The sequence below is a fragment of the Euprymna scolopes genome, chromosome 11 (assembly GCF_053919585.1).
Source record: "Euprymna scolopes isolate OS-2025 chromosome 11, ASM5391958v1, whole genome shotgun sequence".
NCBI lineage: Eukaryota > Metazoa > Mollusca > Cephalopoda > Sepiida > Sepiolidae > Euprymna > Euprymna scolopes.
In genome coordinates this window covers 132,689,085-132,705,520 of record NC_136492.1, presented here as the reverse complement: position 1 = coordinate 132,705,520, position 16,436 = coordinate 132,689,085, and positions in this window count along the sequence as shown.

Sequence of the window (16,436 nt, the reverse complement as noted above, 5' to 3'; positions counted from 1 at the left end):
GAAGGTGAGATGCACAGCCCTTAATGGAAAATTATATCAAACTTCCGGGGGAAAATTGTTTTCAATAAAAACAACAAATTAATTCGATAGAAAAAAATGGATGGTATTTTTTTTCTTTCTGTGTGTTTCTTGGCTAAAAAGTATTTTTGTTTGATTTCTTTTGCATCGTATTAACCCCTGAACTCTGGGACTATTTTCCATTTCACAGACGTAGCCTTTGTTTATGCTATGCGTGAGCATAACCGAAAACTGTTAAATATGCATTCGCGTACCAAACTGCCTTGTCAAAAAAACCTTTAAGCCAATAAACACGAAAATAAATGCCCCTTCCTCAGGTGGCCAGAAAGTGGGTGCTCATTTTAAGTTTTATTTAGATGGAAAAGTGATCACCCACTTTTCGGAAAAAAAATCTTCAGATCATGAAAACTATTTTGATACTCCTTGGGCGTTGAGTTCAATGGTCGTTCCCTTAGTACCCCCTAGTCAATGGTCGTTCCCTTAGTACCCCCTAGTCAAGGCTAACGCATGCGCACGTAATATTTTTTATTTATTTACTTACGTGGTGGAGTTTATATACTGATAGGTTTTTTGAAATGTTTTCCCTGGATTATTATTCATTGAACACTAACCAGATTATGAAAAAAAATTGACCAAAAGAAATCATTTCAACATTTGAAAGGGATACTCACTTTTTAGTTACCACGTTCTGGTAAATCGGTCACTTTTTATTTATTTATTTGTTTTCTAAATACGGAAGTGTCTTCGGGGGATATAAAATGGTCGCATGTTGACGAAGCAATGTACCGGGAGGCGTACCGGATTAAAAATTATTGGTAAATTTTTAGATTAGGTCCACCTCCTCAATTTTCTTTTAAATGACGACTTGAAATGATTTTCGACTATGCTGAATACGAAAATCGCATCGAAATTTTGCAGAAATAAGTAGTTATCAAGATATAAAATGTTGTATTATGCATTGTAATCTTTAGCGGCCATCTTTTTTACGTGTGTGTATTTGTTTATGGCGCGTGTGCACGTAAACAGATGGCCGCCGAAGAATACAATGCTTAATACAACTATTTATTTCCGCAAAATTTCAATGCAATTTGCGTGTTCAGCATACTCGGAAACCTATAAATGTCGTCATTGAAAGGAAAATTGTGGAGGTAGACCTAATCTAAAAAAATACCAAATTATTAAACATTTCTCCAGCATGTTAGTGAAATTTATAATACTTTAAACAAATTAAAAAGAAACAAAACAAAAGTTTTGAAAAAAAAACTCACCTGTCACAAGAAACAATTTAAAAAAAATATCACAAACTGACTAAATAAGTAAAAAAAAAATAATTAAAAATCTCGAAACTTTATTTTCATGAAAACAATAAAAAAGTCCTGTTCTCTCTATTTTTTTTTCTTTGAGAAACAAATATATTTCTGACTTACAAATGCGGTAGAGACTCATTATTTTTACTTTCTATGGTTTTGATATACCGCGTTTTTATTGCTTACAAAATGGGTGACTGATTTATCAGAACGTTGCAACTAAAAAGTGAGCACCACTTTCAAATGTCGAAATAATGATTTCTTTTTACATTTTTTTTTGTTAATAATCTGTTTAATTAGTGTCCAATCAATAATAATCCAGTGAAAAAAAATCCAAAAACCTATAAGTATAGAAATTAAGCATAGGAGTATACAATAACGTCGCCTTTCGCACTTTTACAAACATTTTTTTAAAAAAGTAACTAAAGCATTTATTGATAATTTGTCACGTGTACAAACATTTATTTATTTACGTAGGCTTAACTCCTTTCATGAATAAGAAAAGTGTTACTCTTTAAGAATAATAAAAGGAAAAAGTTACTGAACATTTATAAAAGGACTTCTTTTCATGAAGGCCAGAGAAATAGTTGGCCGAAAATTCGTGAAACAACAACAACAATAAATAACAATGGTGCTAATGCAGAGAGCCGCGCTATTTTTTAAATCATATTTTCACGTTTAAATAACGTTTTACGATATGTTTTTTTTTATTTATTCAATTGTAAGGTTAAAGTACAGAATAGGTACAAAACATCCTTAACTCCCCATGTTAAGAGTGACTTTTTAATAATAACATTATTTCAGCACGGATCACTCTCTGCATGAGTTATCTTATATAGAAAAACAAAAAAAATCAAAAGCAAGCAACAAACTTTCCTTTTTTTTTGTCCTTATGTAATAAAGAAAACATGTGTAAATTTAAAAAATTTGGAAGATAAACAAATGAAATGTTTTTTTTGTTTTTTTTTACTTATCGAGTTAACAGAAAATGAAACCTTTCGTCAATTCGTGGCTGTGAAATGAATCGAACCGGAAGTTCAGTTTTATCAACAGAACAGATTCGCAGAAACGATTAAATAAATATATTTATTTTATTTAATATTTTAATTTTAATTAGGTAAATTTACTTTAATAACATAAAAACATACCTCGACTCTAAAAATGGGTTGTCTGACAATTTCAAATAAATTGGTAACGTATAAACATGGTTTTATTTCTTTTAAAACGAACCAACTTTACATTTATATATATATATATATATATATATATATATATATATATATATATATATATATATATATATATATATATATATCCGGACCCTTTTGCTCACACATAATAATAATCGCTCAAAAATTGAAAATTAAACATAATTTTCCTACGAATCGAACGCGACGACATTTTTTACAGCTATGTTTTACAACTGATCAAGGATTAAAAATATTAAATTTGTTAAACATAATGGAGTAAATATGTGTAAAAAATACGACCGAATATATTCAAGTACTTTCTTTTAAAAAACAATAAAATAAACCAGTATTTAATGTAATAGGAAGGTGTGCATTTCCCGATCAGTATTTCCGTTTGGCGTGTGCAGATAAAATACAGGAGTACGCAAAACTATTGCAAGGTAAATCAGCTACTGGAAAATCGACAATAGGAATATAAGCAGACGACTTTTAAAAAATTGGATGAAGAAAAAAAAAGATTTGAATCACACCTCCTAGTTATGAAGAGCTACTCATTTATGAGAAAATATTCAATATCCCTTTCTGTACCAAGATATTAATACTAAATGTGTTGCTGGTTTTATAGAAGAGATGCATTGGTGCTCGGAGTTGCCCGGGGGGTTGGAGGTGTATACTGAGAAAAAATACGGTCACTTTTTTTTTATTTGACCCCAATTATGACCCCTTAAAATTTATTGTTTTAGGCTCAAATAAAGTTATTAAGTTGGATTCATGTCCAAGGAATCAATATCTAAAATGTTTTGTGTCTGTACCCAAAATTTTCGGAGGAGTTTCGTAGAGTTCTCAAAGGCCAAATCGTTTAACTTTGCCGTCTTTACAGCCAAATTTATAGTCGGAAACCGACCAAATAGATTTTCCCAAATGTCAGTACCCATTTTATAAAATTTTTAGTTTGTAGACTTCAAATTTACAGAGTTATTGCGTAGGGGAATATACACAGACACACAGATATATAGTTAGATCGACAAGATGAAAAAAACAAAAATATATACCTATACATAAATACAGATTGAAATATTTTTTTGGTTTTATGTAAAGATTTTATGCAAATATTATGTCAGTATAAATAATTTAGAATATTTGAATGAATATAATTACGCGTAATAATTAACTCCAGATGATCATTCCATGAGTAAAACCGAAAAAAAAACTAATTGGGAATTCATTAAAATGAAGGTTTAAAAAAAGAAGCAAATTAGCTAGATCTTTTGCTAGTGAATGCATATCTACAACCGATATATCAGAAAATTGTATTTTCTTTTTAATAGGGTTTTAATATGAATATCAATATACAAAAGAAAAACTAATTCATATGAGTATAGATAGATGTAATGTTATCTCTACATGAACATCTTCATTGTGTTTACGATGTAGAATTTCATAATGGCGTTAACTACAGAAAATATGTAGTGTGCAGTTAGTAATACTTACATGTCTAGTTTCCATGTTTCTTGCTGAGAGTTATGGCCTGGAATTGCTTAATTGTATGTCCTGATATAACGTACCTTTATAATTAAATAGCCAGAGTGACAATGTTGTTAAATCATCAGAATATGTAGTTGGGAAATGTGTCTGACATTTGTCTCCGAGTTTTCCTGAAATATGAAATGACGTTTCAATGGTAATCATAAATTTTATCCGTTCATGAGTGATACTTGTTAGTAAAATTACCCATAGTTGGTGGTGTGTACGCTCTCGTGAGTGCAATCACGTACCACTTCCTATAAAAAGGCTGGCTAGAATTAGATTCAACTTCCCGATGAACATGATAATAAAGATAAAACGATCAGAATTAATGAATATTTAATTAATAAAGTCCATCCATCAATGAAGAGAATAGAAACAACAACAAAAAAACAAAAAGGATTTATTGTTAATAGATTAGACATTTTTTTATCGCACGGGGGGGGGGGGGCGTGAAATTATCCGATCAGAATTAATTTGAATTTGATTAAAGATTATAGTATTAAATTTGTTTGAGTTTTAATGTAATGTTTTCCCATAAAAATTCCTTGATTAAATGTAAATTTACAACCTGTGATTATTGAAAGCAATTCTTTTTAAGATGACAGAGCACACTGTATAACATAGATAGTATATGTTATGATTTGTTGAAGATTAATCAATCAAACACCACTTCAATTTTACTGTGATTAAAACAGGACAATTTTTAAATGTCACGTCTAAAATAAATTTTACTAAGGAAATATGAATTCTACTGATTATTATTTAATGAATAAGAAATGCGTTGAATTTTAAAACAACATTTTTGCCCGCTTGGCATGATTAAACAAGAAGCGTAGTTTATTAATAGTTTATTGTACATATAAAATAATAAACATGTTTAACTTAGTTAGGAGTATAACCTCATTATTTCGTGATATATTAGATAGATGATTAAAAATGATTACTAATAATTACATAAACAGTGAGTGTATGCGACAGATTACGATTGTAAATTACACCAAAGCATTTCGAACTCATTACGGTTGTATTTAGTTTACATACTAAGTAACATATACTTGGAGAGAAATAAACAGGTGATAATTATTCCATTCATAAAAACTTGTATTGGATTAAAAAAAAAACGTAGTTATAATTTATAGAAAATTGTAGGAAGCAAAACTCTTATAATGGTATGTAATTGACAAATCTTTAAAACAAACTTTGGAAGGATGGGGTGTAGGTAAAATATTTTTCACATGATTTTTCATATAAAGAAAATGGACTCCATACTACTCATTATTGTTAAACTGTTTTTGTTTTTTTTTATTCAATACATCTGACAAAATGTTGTTATTGTTTAAATTTTTAAACGTCATAATGATTGAATTTGTGCGAATAGTCTTGAAACAATTATTACTAATGAGGAAACACACTGTTCGTTGCTATCAATTTATTCGTTGATGTCTGATATTGTTAAAACAATGTATGGATGCTCAATTATTAATTATCATAATTTTGTAGGATACAGTTTAATTAATCGCATTCTCACTTAAAACATGTGCGCATATAAACCATTATCGAATTCCCAATTATTTAAACTCAATAAAATTCGGAATACTATGAATAAGACTATATATATATATATATATATATATATATATATATATATATATATATATATATTTATATATATATATAAATATATATATATATATATATTTATATATATGTATATATAAATGTATATATATATATACATATGCATATATATGTATTTATATATATATATATATAAATTTCTGTAGAAATATACATTTTTTATAATATATATATATATATATATATACATATATATGCATCGTTATTTAAGGGCAATGTAATTACACGGCGATATAGAAAAAAAGTTATATTCAAAAATTTGATATGTTTACTATCTAAAAAACAATCCTTTAATTCAGTTTACTTAGAAGAATTGTATAAGGAAATACCTTACTGTTATATATATATATATATATATATATATATATATATATATATATATACATTTATATATATATATATATATATATATATATACATAGATACATATATGTATATGTGTATATAGATACATTTCTGTAGAAATATATTTTCTTATAATATGTATATATATATATCTATATATATATATATATATATATATATATATATATACCTCGTTATTTAAGAAGGTCAATGTAATTACAGGGCGATATAGAGACAACATTTATATTCCAAAATTTCTGATGTGTACTATTTAAAAATATTCCTTTAATTCAGTTGATTTAAAAGAATTGTATGAGTAAACAGAATTAAGGAAATACCTTACTGTTATTCTGTCAAATAAATTAGACCTCTAGCGGGGAAAAATATCAGGAAATAATATTGCTGTTACATATTGCGAGCTAAATCTATCATACAAAACTTATGTAAAACAGCCTGAAATTCGCCGGTGATGTGAGAGTAAATGGCATGATAAACTTGGCGCTAACGAAAATGCATTTCAGGAATCTGGCATCTTTAAGCGGAAATCAAAAGTCAATTGTTGCACTGAACTTGCTGAAATGCTAATATGAAGATGTCACCATATCTTCATTTAAGATAACAGTCTATTCCGTGGAGGTGACATTAGGTTTATAATGTAGAAGAAATCAAGCCGAATTCATTTCGAAATTTATCTCCTATGTCGTGGTCTTAAATGAGGTTATATAAACAATTAAATAACATCGAATGAAATATTGATATTTCTTTTCTTAAACAATTTTTTCTAAAAAAATAACTTTTAAAACAACAAATATCTTTTGTGCTCCACATCATAATATTTTCGTTTAGAGATAAACGGATTATAAGCACAAGGATTCACGGAACATACAAAGAAAATCGATACTTAGAGAAGCCAGGCCGACAAATGCACAACGTACGTATGAAACAATTTACTTTGTTGGTTTATCCTGGTGACCGCACAAGTTAACTGGTGCGCGCTTACAGAATAACATCGAAACAGTTTCCTTTTGGGATCTGTTTATTATAATAAATGCTAATCCAAGTATTAATCTACTTTACTGTAAATGACAATCACATGCTGTTAAAAGTGGAATGGTCATCTTTATTTAATGTGTTTTCGTAATTCTTAGGGTGCACGTTTCTATTATATAAAATTATGAGTTATGCACCAAAAACACATTGACATATTCGTTCTAAATAACAATTATACTATTCCAAATGTGGAAAATAAAATTGGAAAAACAAAACACTTTCTGTCGACTTTAAACATTTACAAATCAAGGATATATATATATATATATATATATATATATATATATATATATATATATATATATATATATACATATATACATGAAAAATAATATTCTTTATTTATTTGTTATATAAGTGTGATATCATGTATATTGCAGCTTAAGTAAGTAAATAATATATACAATGCATATAAAGTCAACAGGTTACATATCATGAGACAAACGGTACTATTACAATTAGTAATGTACGAATATATTTATCAAGTAACCGATAAAACTAGCTTAAGTTTTTTTTTTTTTCCGGTAAAGAGAGTCCGTGTTATTAAACAATAATATAAGGTCAAAAGTTACAATATTTAGATTACATCAACCGGCCGTTTGTCAAAATTACCTTTAGATTTATCCACGTCGTTAATTACATTATATTTTTTGGCAAATTAAAACCAAATCCAGACATTAACCGAATACACCATTTAAAAGATATATACATATGAATGTATATGTATATATATATATATATATATATATATATATATATATATATATATATATATATATATATATATATATATATATATATGTATTGAAGTATTGAAATAAATTAGATTACAGTTTGATGATACAAATCGCGTATTGTCTCATAGAATACTAGAAGGAAATATTTATAGAATATTATCCCAGCCAAATAAGCTTGCTCAATAGATTCTATACAACATATCCACTTCGTAGAGTGTATGTTTAAATGTTATTTAAAATGATCAATTTTCAAATATGATTTGCAATTAATATTTGAAAAAGTACATATATATATATATATATATATATATATATATATATATATATATATATATATATATTGTGAAAGCAAACTGAAGACTTCCAAAAAGGTGTTGATGGCAACAAAAAGTGTATTTCGTTTTACGTTATAATTGTGTCCATGGCCAGTCGACAAACATCATATCGTTTGAAAAGTTTCAAACATCAGCATTTCTTCAGACTTTATGAATAAAAACACTTTTGACAATAGAACAGAAATAAAACAGAAAAAACAAGGTAAAATTCCTTATCAAAAGTGGTTTTATTCATAAAGTCTGCCGAAATGCTTGTTTTTGAAAATTTTCAAACGATATTATGTTTGAAATTGTCGACTGGACATAGAAACAATTGTAACGTAAAACGAAATACACTTTTTGTTGCCATCAACAGCTTTTCGAAGTCTTGATTTTGCTTTCGCACTATATTAATGTTCAATTATGTAAATATGATAATTTTTTTATATAACCTTGCTACTATATACAGATTTGTTAGAACAATGCATGCGAATGCATAACTTTTAACTAAATAAATCACGTTTTTTATAAAAGCTATAACAACAATTTTTTGGCAGCTCACCGAGTAAATGCTAGATTCATGACGGAACAATTTTAAAACACTATTCGTGTTTATAAATGGTTGAACACACGTGACTCTTTCGAGAGGTATTTAGTAGTTTATTGAAATATAATATTAAATATCATCTGGAGTAACATACCCACATGATTATATATAAATCGAATTTAACTGACCAATTTCCTAAAGTATCTATAGAATTTGCGGTTGTAAAATGTCAAATACTTTGAGAAAATGTAACGTTCAAATATTATCCGCAAGGAATGTACAATTGTAAATGCCACATTTTTTAAATTGCCCATGATTATGAAAATTGTAAAAATAAAAGAAAATCGATTTTAACATTCATATTTTAAGTCAATATGATTTAGGTGAATTGCATAAATGTTTATTTAGTGTTTTAATCTTCTTTCTGCTATTAATTTCTTTTAGAAAACGTAATATTGAAAATAAAAAATAAAGCGTATACAAAATACATGTTCGTGATGCATTAAGAAGGCGTATTAATGATAAGATGTTTGTCTGCTGATTTCACTTTTGATACAATTGATATTACAGCAGACTTTAGCTGACGCGTGATTGGTATGTCCGCCTCCTGCAGATATTTCCACACACAAACGTCGACATTACAAAAGTAGTTATGTATATGTTTTTAATAAAAGTATATCAAATCGTTTAATATAGCTTGAAATGCTGATAGATGTTGTGTAACCTTACAAAACCGAACGTGATAGTTATTTATGAGTCTCACCTTGCTAAAATTATTTCATACTTGTTTTTATTAGTCTAAGCATAAAAAAACCTTACTTCATTCGCAATGTGAATGAACCGTAAACAAATCAAAAAAATATTAAGTTATGTAAGGAAATATACAGAGGCAGTCTCAATAAAGTCATAGAAAAATGAAAGAATTACATTTGGTACTTATTGGAACATAATTCTCTTACTCATTAAATAAAATAGTAATTAATATGAACTAAATCAATTCATATTAACATTATTAAAGGCCATGAAATCCGGCAGGACATAAACATGGAACACACCAACGCTTAACACTTTACAAAATGAACTTTTCGACGTTTCAACATGAAAAATAAATCTGCATGTAAGCGTAATGGATTTACGGTATATATGTCTACATGCATATAAACGTTGTATACTTAATAATTATGATATAGTATTATCATTTCACGATAGAGTTCCCTTATTTATAAGAATGAGAGTATTTAAAAAGTATGTTAGCATATATATTCCAAACCGTGCTAAATACTATAAATAATATTTCTTGACTAGAAAATATATATATATATATATATATATATATATATATATATATATATATAGAGAGAGAGAGAGAGAGAGAGAGAGAGAAAGAGAGGCAGAGAAGGGAGAGAGAGGCAGAACCTTAATAATAATAATCAATTTTATACGAACTCCCATTTAGCTGGAAATGAAAATTTTCATTAATCTTGAAAATTAATTTTCTCATTCTCACCAGGTTCCAGCGTAATCCACATCTATTCTTATTTCTTATAATAGTGCGTTATTTTATTTTCTGTGAGTGATATTATTTTTTGATACTTTGTGTGTATGGGTGTAATATGTTTAAGACGATATGTTATCACGATTAAAAGCACGATTTTGAATTTAGGTTCCTCAGCATATGTGTTTTCTCCTGCACAACGTTGTCAAAACAGTATACATTGTGCCTGGAAATAAATTAGAATATAAATTACGTGTGTTTATCATTTACCATTAACTGCTGGTTACATTTCCTACGTTATTTCACATGGTATACATTCCTTTTCGAATTAGACTTGATTATTCAGCGAGTTCAAAATATATTAGTAAGAACGGCATAACAACAAGGAAATCCATAATAGTACCAATAGAAAGACGACTGGAAATCGTAATACCATCATTAAAATATTAAGCATGCCCATCCCTATACTAAATTATAATATAACTAGTGTAGGGCATAATCCTCCTACGCAGAATATGAAATCTATATGTTACTATATGTAGTGCAACCTGTTGAATCAGTATATGTTGGACAAGCTATATACGAGCAAGTTTTAAGACTTATTGTATAAGTGCCATACTCGTAACGACTACATAAATATTAAAAAAAAATCACGTGAAGTTAATAAATAGTTTTACATTGTACATGCGAAAATATTATGCCATTCTATATTAAAATGAAAAACAAAACATAATAGGCAGATTATTCTTAGTCGTTATATAATAACAATTTAGGCTACTCCAACCATGTGTGTATGAATATTTTATTTACCTTCACAAATGTTCACACTCCTAATTCAAAGATACTACTTCATTAGATACAAAAACAAAGTGCGATATGGAAAAGTGAGTCAAAACTACATTCGTGTATATAAAATATATTCCGATCTTATTTACACCCTTTATGAGTGTAGGACGTATATTTTTGTAAATGCAAGCAGTAAAGGTTTTAGAAGGAAGTGTTGTGAGGAAAGAAAGTAATGGGCGGGGGTAAGTAAAGCAACAATGCTAAGTAGGATGCCATGGGATAAGCTTGTCTAAGCCATGGGATTTGTATTATTTTTAATTAGCGGCTGTTTCCAAACCATATACATGCAGCGAATTACATACGCTCATATGTTTGTCTATATTAGTGTGGCATTTGAAATCTCGAAAGCTCCTAGTTTTGTACTTAGTTTCGTTCAGGAAAAATGATGCGGTTGGTTTTGCCTAAGAACGCTGTTTTACGAAACTTCCTTCTGGGTATATATAAACATTCCAATTATAATGAGGATAGAACAATAAATTATTTCACTTAATCAAATTTTAGTGTTTAATTAGTAATATGAATAACACCGTCATCTTTGTGTTACACGGTAGCGTTTGAGATGGTGATTTAGCGAAACAAGATGATGGGTGTTTGCTTTAATTTATCTTATGTTAGCCTAGCCTAATCGAAGACGGTGTTGTGAGTATAATTAATAATGGTAGCTCAGTCAGGATTCAGCAATTATAGTTATTAATTTTTGAGGTATCTATTCCAACTCTTCCCTTTCTTAATATATTAACTAATTCAGATATTGAGATAGAGGGGGTATAAGTAGTAGTATATTTACTATGGGCGGAGAGCTATTTCGTTTTATACCTAAATTGAACGTGTATACTGCAAAATGGGTGGTATGTATTGCCGATAAAACATTTGCATTTAATAATATTCCATTGTCTAAATCCTGATTATCTCGGGTTACTCCGCTTAACAAAAATAGCACGATGAAACTAAATAGCTAGTATTTTCCAGTCGACTAAATGTGCTTTATCATATCTTTGAGTTGTTACTGAGAGTGAGGTGCCCCTAGCATATGCTTTATTGTCTATTGAGAGTGTCTGGCCGAGTAATATGTATTTAAAATCCATTAAGGTGCTGCTTACATATATATATTTTTAATTTCTTGGTATTCTAAGGTGTATGGCTTAACGAAGAGATAATGCAAAGCTTGCTAAATTAGTATTCCTTTTGTCTTTGGCAATTGCAGGGATTTCTGTCATAACTATATGGGTGTCCATAGTTGGATGATTCATCCTTAATATACAGTGCAGCTCATTAATCGTAGCCTAGATAAAGTTATAGAGCAGACGAACGTTCTTTAATTGTAATAATTACATGTAGCATTGTAAAAATTCCTGTAGTCTTATAAAAATCTCCGCTTTAGGTGGACAGATGAATGGCAACGATTATTGGATACGGCAAATGATCAACTATAAACGATTACACTATTAGGATACCCAAACATGAATATACCTATGATATTGTCATCAAATGCAAGCGATCTGTGTATTTGGACATGTCTAACTCAACCATGTCCTGACAAGGACGATCTTTCCCAGGAGCTCCAGAAGAAGTACCTATTTACTTTCTTTCTCACAAGCTAACATCTACCCAACAGAAGTGACCTGTCATAGAGAGGAAAACATTTTCTAGTGTATAAAAAACCTGATTATTATCTAAACGGTGCAGAATTCACAACAAAAAACACATCACAAACCTTTGAAATATCTATGTAAATAATTCGTGAACAAATAGATGCAACAATAAGCCTTAAAAATAAATTGAAACGACTGTACCATAAGATATATATCAGGTAGAGAAAATGATTATTTATTGTCACGTATCCCTAATCGGTTAGAACAAGAAACTACGCCTCCACAACAAGTTTCATCAAATATGCATGGTAAAGTCACATAGATTAGATTATAGACATAGGTTATATGAAACAAATGAAAAGAATGAATACCCCAAAAGAGAAATGTCTCAATTAAACAGATACGGTGAATATAAAGACATTAAGACGTTAAAAGGAGCATAGAGTCAAGTAAAGCATCTAAAGCATTTCTAGAAAACCATATGCCTTATTTGTCAGTCTGGAGCGGGAAATCTGAAATTGCACCCCTTGAAAAAACCGATGTCCCATGTTATACCCTTTAAGAAATTGGAATAGATTTCTCCGCACCCTGACGTGAAAGTTCACAGGGAAATAAATGCGTGGATTGTCTTAGTATAGATTAGTATATCAGACAGGCCCAATAATTTTGTTGTGTGGGAACAAATAAATTGCAAAGTAAAAAAACGATAATAATATAAAATAAGCAGGGGGAGAATAATGAAAATTCATAAAAGAATTTTAAAAAAATCAACGTATGAGACGGACGGGCGGGGTAGAAGCCCCCTCGGTGACTGACTCGGAGTAAAGATTAAGGATTAAACCAATCCCAATTGCTATACCACAAATACAAATTGAAGAAGTAGGAAATGTATTTGTGTAAAATGAATCGAATAGTTGCGAGAGTGAAAACGAAATTACTTTGTAAGAGTTACGTAAGAAAAGAAGATACGACTTTAAAATACAGATTAAGAAGCTATCAAAATACAAAAGGGTATGATTGGGGTCCGGCCAATCCGATAATATAACTGATTGCCAGCTTGCCAGATCTTAGCTGCCCCCCCTTTGCAAATTGGATGTTTGGAGAAATGGAAAACTAGAGGGCTCTGTGTGGTTTGAGTTTTCCCTCTTTGCAAATTGGCTGTTTGGAGAAAGGGAAAACTAGATGGCTCTGGTTGATAGTCAATTTGCATAAGTGGAGAAAATGCACAGCATATAAACGGTACTTTTTATAGCAGGCGTAAAGAATGCAGAGACTGAAAGGACGGTTGGAAGAAGTGAGAGCGAATTTTTTTTGTTACGGGGAATTATTTTTGGATGTTGAAGAGCTCGACATTTTGGAAGGAACAGCTGTGGCTTATATATTTTTTTAAAATGTCTCCAACTTGTGACCCAGCGAAGTAAACATGGCGATGTATAAAAATCTAAAACAAGCATTATAGGACAGAGATATATTGTGTAAGTAGCACTCCATGTTAAAAAGAAAGTGTCCTCTATAGTATCAGATCTGACCGAATGGTTAATTGTATTCATAGACCAATTAATACCATCTAAAAAACTCCAACAAAAACCTAACAGTCAGCCATGGTTCTTCCCAGAATATGCTGCTGCTATCGCGCACAGAAATCACTTTTTCCATAGCTACCAACGCAATAGATGCACTGAGACTAAAGCTGCTTTCAGGTCTGCCAGCAACCACTGTAAAAGAGTAATAAAAAATGCAAGAGAGCTATATGCTTAGTCTGTTAAATCCAAGGTAGCTGATCAGCGGCTTGGCTCCCACCAGTTTTGGCAAATAAAATATAGGATCCTAAACGGAAGTGTGCGTTCTATCCCAACCATTATCAATGAACCAGAGGTCATCTCGTCAGCGTCAGACTAGGCCTAACTATTTGCAAATAACTTTGCAGCTAATTCTACCCTATGCGACGAAGGCCATCAACTCCCCATATTTCATAACACAGAACAAGCAAGGTAACATACAAATATCCGAGCATGAGGTCGCCAAGCTAATAAATAACCTAGATTCCAGTAAAGCAACTGACCCTGATTGCATCCAATTATAGTGTTAAAAAAGCTTCAACCAGAACTTGCTCCCATACTTACGAAACTATTTAAGCGCTGCCTTTAGGAGAAGTGTTTTCCGACTCCCTGTTAGACCTCATCAGTTTGCGCTGTATTTAAGAATTCAGGTGATAAGTCATCTCCCTCTCAGTACTAACCTATAAGTCTCCTGTATGTTATGAGCCAGTTGCTGGACTCCATATTAAATAGAGAAATAGTCAACAACCTCAGCAGGAATAACCTTCTTAGTGACACACAATATGGTTTCCGCTCTGCAAGATCTACCGCAGATGTGCTGACGGTTATATCCCCCATGATTAGTGCATCTCTTGACAAAGGCTTCCATTTCTAGGGCAATTGCTCTTGACATATCAAAGGCCTTCGACAAGGTATGGCATAAGGGTCTACTTCACAAGATTTTCAGCTACGGTATAACTGGAAATGTTTTCTCAATCATTAAATAATTTCTCTCCGATAGGCTCATAAGAGTAGTGGTAGATGGACAAAAATCGGAGGCCTGCAATATAAATGCTGGAGTCCCTCAGGGGTCAATCCTGGGCCAAACTCTCTTCCTCATCTACATCAATGACCTCCCTAAACACATACTTAAATCATTCGTTGACAGCTATGCTGATGACACGACCATCTACGGCAACACATCAAAGGTTGTAAATGGCAAAGTTCTCTCTGATTCTCTCTCCTCTGATCCCGAGCGCGTTGTTCAGTGGGGGAAGATGCGGCTGGTTACCTTTAACGCATCCAAAACCAAACTCCTATCCTTACATCATCAACGCTCTGATCCCCATCTGGCATCAATTGTAATGGATGGCTCTCGTCTGGGTGAGCCCCCGTGTTTTGACAAGCTTCTGGGTTTGTCCTTTACTCCTGATCTGAAATGGAACACGTACATCAAGTCTGTTGCCAAGGTCACTGGAAAGATGGTGGGATCCTTCTACCGCTCCAGAAGATATCTCACTACGGTTGCAATTCTCTATCTATATAAAAAACAAGTACGTCCAAGGATGGAATACTGTTGCCATATCTGGACAGGAGCTGCTAAAAACAGCCTATCCTTCCTCGACAGTGTACAAAACAGACTTCGTGGCTTAATGGGGATGCCTTTTTCTCTACCCTGCAGCCTCTCTCCCACAGAAGAGACGTTGCGAGCCTATCCTTGTATTATCGATATTTCCATGGCAGGTGCCTATCTGAATACTAATCTCTGATCCCCCCATCGCCAATTTTTCACGAAAAAACACCCGTTTAGCTGAATCCACTGTCAAAAGTTTCTCTCACTCTTTATCTATACCTAAATCAAAACGCGGAGTCCATGAACAAAACTTCTTTCTTAGAACTGCACGCCTGTGGAACTCTGTTCTGTCTGCCTGCTTCCCACCGGACTACAACTTTGATGTGTTCAAGTCCAACATTTACAAATTCCTAATGAACCGTCCCCTTAAGGAAACACTTAATCAAATCTCCACATTAACGTAATGTACTTGCAATAACCCTTATACCTGAGTGGTTGCCGGACCTTTATAAGTGGTGATCACTGTGTAAAAAAAAAGTATGGCTGGGTGCGTCTGAAAAACAAAATAAAATAAAATATGACATAGAATAGAGAATGGATAAGTAGACAGACAGATAGGAGAAGAATTAGGTGTTAAAGTTAGCCGGAACCAGATAACCTTTTTTTTAGTAACCGTCTGGATTTAAACGCCTGTTCTCTTGTAGGGTGGCTGAATTTAA